We start from the raw sequence: 7,338 nt of genomic DNA, 5'->3' as shown, positions 1-7,338 counted from the left end.
AAGGAAGGAAGGAAGGAAGGAAGGAAGGAAGGAAGGAAGGAAGGAAGGAAGGAAGGAAGGAAGGAAACCTTTCCTTCCTGAGTTGCTTCTGGTAGGTATTTTATTTGTTTGTATATGTATATGGGGGATAGCAGTTTGGGGTAGATTGTGTATATGTCTGTGTATGTGTATGTGTGTGTGTGTGTGTGTGTGTGTGTGTGTGTGCCAATGTCTCTATGTCTGTGTTGGGAGCAACCTTGTTTGAACATTAAGTGCTCTGTCAGCCATAAGTGCTTAGTCTTGGCCTCTGTGAGAAAATACTAACCCAGTTGAAAACTAGCAGCTGCCTCAGTGGGAAAGTACCAGCATAAATAAGAACTAATAGCTATTAATCTTGCTGTTAGGTATCTAGCAACCCACTTTGTTATGAGAACCTGCTATAGATTTTGCAGTTGGGTATCTAGCAATTCATTTTGCTATGAAATCAAATATCTATGGGTCTTGCAGAGAGGGACTTAACTACCAGCCCAGTAGGGAACAATATAGCTATGGATCATATAGACAGGTACCTAGCAACCTGCTCTGCTCTGTTCCCCCTCAACCAAACTTTTCACCTAGCCAATTTCCTGTTCCTGAGAGCACCTGCACTCCCCAAAGACAAATCGACCCTATTCCTTCCCCTTACCCCCATCCTGCTTTAATGAGTATATAACTGTGGTGAGAAAAATTAAAATTTGTCAGCTTGATCAGACTTCTTGTCTTGCTGTCTGTCCATTCTTTGCATCTCTTGCCCCCCATTCTCTTTCAGGTGACCCCCCCATTCCTGTTTGATCACCCCATGGGCCAGGGCATGTCTGTTTCTCTTTCTGTCAGGAAGGGATATCTCTGTGTCTTTATGTATCTCTGTGTGTATATGTGTATGTGTGTGCACCTTTGTCTCTCTCTTTCTGTGTATGTGTGTGTGTGTGTGTGTGTGTGTATGTATGTTCACATGGGTGTGCAGGTGCATTGGAAAACCAGAGCAGGTATCAGGTTCCTCTTAACCTTACTGTCTCCCATGAGGATCTCTCTAGCTGAACTAGAAGCTTGCCAAGTCAACTTAGTTAGTCTGCCACTAAACTCCCAGGATCCTTCTGTCTCCACTCCTAATGCTGGTATTACAGACACACAGCCCTGTCTGGCTTTTTCTGTGGGTGGTAGTGTTTCAAAACTTAGGTCCCCTTGCTTTTGGCAAGTGTTCTTACCAACAGAGCAGTCTCCCCAACTCTTGAATTCATTTTTCTAGTAAACAGAATCCTTCATTTTTTTGTTGTTGTTGTTGTTAATGTGTGGTTTCAGTTTTGACTACTTTCTCCAACAAACAAATAAAATAAAGATTTTTTAAAAATATCTCTAGGCCAATATGGCTATTCAGTATTGTTGATTTTTCACATATTACTGAATACTTGGAGGTTCTTTTCACATATGTTTCCTAACTGGTTTAATCTTCTCCAACTCTTATACTTCTGCTTTATCCTCAGGACCCTGTGCACTGCTTGCCACATCTGTGATCTGGGCAGTAGCTGACTGCTGCTTCTGTTCGGACATGCTATGGAGTGTGGGGCTCCACTCCCATCCAGGTAAACTCATTTATCTCCCCTGGCTCTGCTGAACTTCCTCTTATGGTCCATAGCCACCAAAGGTGACACATCAGTCTACCCACGATACCTAACTAACAGAGACTTCAGATTTTTTAGACAAGAAGTGCAATTTGGCTGGTGTTTAAAATTAAAACCTGAAACTCTAATTGCAGCAGATATCAAATACCAAAAAGTGGGAAGCTGATGCATAGATTGGGGTATGTAAGTCACTGCTAGGATCATATACTTGAAAAAACCCAAATGAAAAGGGATGAGAGAGATGACCCAGCAATTACTAATACATACTGCTTACAGAGGATCAGAGTTTCATGCCAAACACCCACACCAGGCAGCTTAAAACTACCTTTAGCTTCAAGGGATATAGATGCCCTCTTCTGCCCTACTCAAATACCTACACTTAAATTCATATACTCCCATACAGATACATACACACACACACACACACACACACACACACACACACATACAGAGAGAGAGAGAGAGAGAGAGAGAGAGAGAGAGAGAACATGTACAATTAAATAAATCTTTAAAAGAAAGATTTGTTTTGGCTCATGGTTTCAAAAGTTTTGTGCTAGGTTGTTTGACCTGGATGTTTGAGGCCTGTGATGGATGGGATGGGAATGTATTGGCAGCCAAAAGAAAAGAGAGAAAGGAAGAGCCAGAGACCTGGCCTCCATTGAGGTTACAGGAGGCCTGTATTTTGATGACCTAATTTTTTCCACTCCATTTCTTTCCTGCCTCTTAAAGGCTCTACTACCTCCCTGTAGTACAGCCATGTAGAGACAAATTCAGATGAGCCTAGCCCAGGCCACCAGTACCTGTTCCACAGTTGAAATCATCAGTCTTACTGTCTGTATGCTCCCTTCTCCCTGTGGTGTTACCTCTAGGAGAAGGCTGGAGCCCTGGTGAGAGGTACATTAGCAGAAAGAAGGCTAGAAGAAAGAGTCTACTATAGGAGACAGGGGCCTCTACATCTAAAAGAATGGTAGATCGCTAAGACAAAGATTTACAATTAAAGATCCCCTAAGCGTATGTCTTAGTTGGGTTACTATTGCTGTGAAGGAACACCGTGATCAAAGCAACTTGGGAAGGAAAGGGTTTATTTGGCCTACACTTCTACCTCCCTGTTCATTACTAAAAGAAATCAGAATAAGAACTCAAGTAGGTCAGAGCCCTGGAGACAGGAGCTGACGCGGAAGCTATGGAGGAGTGATGTCTACTGACTTTTTCAGTATGCATTCAGAAGCATTTTGATGGCGCCACTCATCCTGGGCTGGTGGACCCTTCTCCATCAGTCACTAATGTAAGCCTTACAGGCTTGCCTACAGCCCAATTTTACGGAGGCATTTTGAGGTTCCCTCCTCTCAGATGAGTTTAGTTTATAACAAGTTAACATAAAACTACCCGGCATAGCACAGAAAGCTTGTAGAATGGCTTTCAATACCTTTGTACCCATTCTTTGAAGTCTCAGAGTTTCAGATGTTTGAATGAAGAACATCCCCCAGATGCCCATGTAATTGACTATTGACCCTAATTGGTGCCCCCCCCCTTAGGGAGGTGCAGCCTTGCTAGTATATCAGTGGAAGGCAGGCTTTGAGGGTGTGGGCCACACCCAGTTTCCTACTTTCTCTTTGCTTGCTGTGTGCAGATTACAGTGTGATCAAGCCTCTCCTGCCCCTGCCACCACGTCATGTCTTTCCTACCATGATGCAGTCTATGCCTGTGGAGCCATAAGCCAACATAAATATTTCTTCCTTGAGTTGCTGTTAGTTATAATATTTTATCATAGAAAAAGAACTCATGTGCAGCTTTGTAAGAGATACAGCAAACATGCTGAGCCTTGTGATGGTTGGATAAAACACACATGCCCAGCAACAAAACCATTTTCTCCCCAAAAGATAGATAGATAGACAGACAGACAGACAGACAGATATCTTTGACTGCTTTCTATAATGTTAAAATTTTAAGTTAGTCAACTCTCCCACATCCATAAAACAGAAATTTTTTTGGGAGGAGTGGACAATGTTCTTATAAAGAGCTTTCTTTTAAATTTTTTTGTGTGTATGTAGCTATGTAATGTACATGTATGTAAAGCCATGAACCTATCTGTGTGTGCAACTGTGCAGGTTAAAAGTCATCATGAGATGTCTTCCTCCATTGGATTCCATGGTTTTGTGGTTTTTTGAATTTTGGTTTTGGTTTCTTTTTTTTTTTTTTCTGAGAGTTGAGGAGGTTTGTTTGTTTTGTTGTACTGTGGTGTGGTTTGGTTTGGTTTGGTTTTTGTTTCTTTAGACAGGATCTCTAAAGAACCTGGAGGTCATTAACTGTCTAGACTAGCTGGCCCTTCGATCCTCTGCCTCCAAGGGCTGAGATCATGAGTACACACCACCATACTGTTTTTTATCTGAGTGAGTGCTGAGGATCTGAACTCTGATCCTCAGAGCTGAGGTCCCCATCCTTACAGGCAAGCACATCACCCACTGAGAAGTCCCCTCTGCTGTTTGGAAGTTTACCCTTTTCTCATGCACCTGACATTCTGACACCTTCCCTTCTGTTTACCATAGCTATGATCCTTGAGTAGAATCTGTTTGAATGAGAACTCCCCCACCACCCAATATAACTGTTTACTGCATTAGAGATCAGTCAGGCTGTAAGTGAGAGGTAGGGGGAAGCAAGACAGGGCAGGAAGAAACACCTCAATGATGATGTTTGTTTTGAAACTGTCTTAAAGGGCTTTCCTTGTTTGATATGCTTCCTGTATTCAGGAAACTGGAATAACAATGGTGTCCGTGTCTCTCAGTTGCTGATCTCTGTGCATTTGTCATCCAGTTTGCACGTTTGTGAATGTATGTATCTATCCGCCTCCTCTTTGGACCACCACTCACTGTTGCTCCCTCCAGAGGACTCCAAAGCAGGAGGTTTATAACAGCACCTGCCTGGGACCAGGCGACAGGCATCAAAAGTGACATTTCAAACATCACTGTTTCAGTGCCAGCTCACAAGTGTTATGACAAGAATAAAACACAAACCTTCACTCATTCTAGAGCAAACATTGTACAACTAAATGATTTCCATTATGACAGCAAAGATAAAAGGCACATGCTTCATGACCTTTTCACCAACTCTATTCTAACTTCTAGAATTGAACTACAGAAATCCTAGATCTTCCCATATCCCATGTGAGCACACAAAAGTAATTGTATATATACTATATGTATATATAATTATACATATTATAAGGACTTTAACTGTGTAAATTTGTAAAACTGATTTTACAAATTTTACAGTGTGATTCAAAATACAAATAATGTCTTGAATGTTCTTCAACATAGTAAATGCCAGATGAAGCAAAGATATTTTCACTGTCAACAAAATGCCCTACAATTGAAAGTTGAATATGTCATATTAATTAATGGGGGTGGGAAGGGAGAGGAGGAAAAAGAAGGAAAAGGGGAAGTATACAGAGGAAGGAAAACTGTCCAACTTCCTACTTAAGCCCTAGAAGGTCAAGGAGAGCTAACTCTCTTACATGCTGGGGTGTGATGACTGAAAGCATACTTTTGGTTTCTTTTGTTTGATTTGACTTTTCCAGACAGGGTTTCTCTGTGTGTAGCCCTAGCTGCCCTAGAACTCACTTTGTAGACAGGCTGACCTCAAACTCATAGAGATCTGCCTGCCTCCACCTCTGCCTCCGCCTCCTGAGTGCTGGGATAATAGGCATGGGCTGCCTCCACTGCCAAGCTATAAAAGCATATCTTTAAGAAAACGTCAAAATGGCTTTTGAGTTGAATTTAAGAACTAAAATAAATGGTTAGTTTATTTCGTTTTGTGAAATTAGAATATTTACAATGGTTGAGGAAAGCTGTTGAGTTCAGGACACAATTCTGTTGTCCATGTGAGAAAGTGTCCCTGTTGATTCACAAGGCTGGACACCAGCACTACGGTGTTCCAAATCCAGCAACAGATGTCCGCTTTTGAACAGCAGGATGCGTGTTTGATGTCAGCTAATTGACCAAGAAATATGGATTTTCAGTTTACTTTTCAGACATGATCTTTCTGAAGCATGCTCTTTGGTGACAGCCACTGTCCCAAATGAGGAATTCTTAAGCAACCATTTCTAAAGCAAACGGTTAACAGAGACCAGCTGAGCCAACTGGTTCATGGGCGCCATAAACTTCCTGTCAGCTTCTACAGCCTGTTCCAGAGCTTCTAGAAAAAAAGAAATTTTATCAAGCACAAGCCTAAGTAATTTAAGAAGACTACAATTATTTACCCCATCCTTCTTTCTTCTTATTAATAAAGAGCTTCAACAAGAAAAGTCTCTACCCCATGGTGCTTCAGTTGGAATACATTTACAAAATTAAGTTGAAAAAAATTGGAGTTGATTAGTTCCATTAGCTATTCTGTCAACAAATGCGACTCATCTAATCAGTCATAATTAACGCTGATGTTTGACGAGAGGATCCCACAAGGGAAGCTGGTCGGCACGCTGAACTGGCCCTCCAGGGATCTGGCTAAGACTGTTCTTCAGCATCAAGTTGGAAAAGGAGAGTGTGTGTTTGCCTTGGCCAAGTTGGCAAAGGAAACGTATGCCCAGCCACTCATGGGCACAGGACTGTTTTGTGCATATTTAGCAAACTTGGCAGCCAGACTTCAGTCTTCTCCAGGAATATGATCTGAATTCTAGAATCCTGGCACTTCGGTGAAGTCAAACGCCAACCTAACCTGTGCTTCTCATTTGGCCTCTTCAGTCCAAGAAGATTAGAGAGCATCACTCATCCAGGGCAACAGTAATTAAATTACTGCGCTTACGTGGCTTACTGCAATCCGCTAGATGATAGAAGATGGGCTGAGCTAGTCACTGGGTCATGCCAGACATTGCCCAGACTAACAAGGAGGAAGCATCTGGAACAGTTTGCGGCTCCCAGACATGTGTCATTAGCACTAAAGCAGCCTGGGCTCCCCATTGCTCATTTTCCACCAAGAACAATTGTCACCTGTTATTTTCCTTGGATTTGTTATTTTAAAAAGCAGAGGGGATTGGGATATTTGTGTCGTTCGTTTGTTTGCGTGGCTTGGGTTTTTGTTTGTTGGGTTGGTTGGCTGGTTTTTGCCTGTGCGGGTGGTTCATGTGTATGGGTATTTCCTATGCATGTGAGCACACATGTGTGCACAGATGCTAATGTCCCTGCGTGCAATGTCCCTGTGTGTATGGAAGCCAGAGGTTGACATCATGTCCTCCTTAGTAGCCCTGTACTGTATCTATAGATTCAGGACCTCTCACTTGAGCTCAGAACTCACCAGTTCAACTAGGTAGAGACAGTCATCCCAACCAGGGGGTCCCCTGCCTTTACCCTTTTACCTCCTATGTGCTGAGATTACAGACAGGCCACCAGCCCAGCCAAGCTTTCCTATGGAAACTGCGGAATCAAACTCTGGTTCTTATGCTTTTATGACAAGTTCCTTTACCCACCGAGCCATCCCCCCACCCCCAGCCCCTACTTGTTTTTTAACCACTGAAGGTATCTTTACCTCTCCTAGACATGAAGAAGGAAGCAGGAGCTGACGTTATAATAAGCACCCATGATCCCCAAATGGAATTTCCCTGTTAGGTTTCGATTTTTCCATATTTCCTTTTCACCTACGTAGTTCATAACAGGCTCCAAAAAAAAAAAAAAATGTAGCTCTTCATTTAAGATCTTCCTCCTCTATTTCCTTC

General features: G+C 42.4%; 1 long non-coding RNA gene across 1 annotated transcript in view; it reads right to left on the bottom strand.

Moving 5' to 3' along the window:
* Positions 1-7,026, bottom strand: part of LOC116094756 — a 27,665-nt gene extending 20,639 nt beyond the window's left edge. The window contains exon 1 of the long non-coding RNA XR_004120293.1: positions 6,921-7,026. This is a non-coding gene — a long non-coding RNA (uncharacterized LOC116094756). The remainder of the gene's footprint in view (positions 1-6,920) is intronic.
* Between the last annotated feature and the right edge of the window lie 312 nt (positions 7,027-7,338).

Source organism: Mastomys coucha, unplaced genomic scaffold (genome assembly GCF_008632895.1).
Source record: "Mastomys coucha isolate ucsf_1 unplaced genomic scaffold, UCSF_Mcou_1 pScaffold17, whole genome shotgun sequence".
In the NCBI taxonomy this organism is placed as follows: domain Eukaryota; kingdom Metazoa; phylum Chordata; class Mammalia; order Rodentia; family Muridae; genus Mastomys; species Mastomys coucha.
The sequence above is the reverse complement of the archived record's forward strand: the minus strand, read 5'-3'. Positions and strand labels throughout refer to the sequence as shown.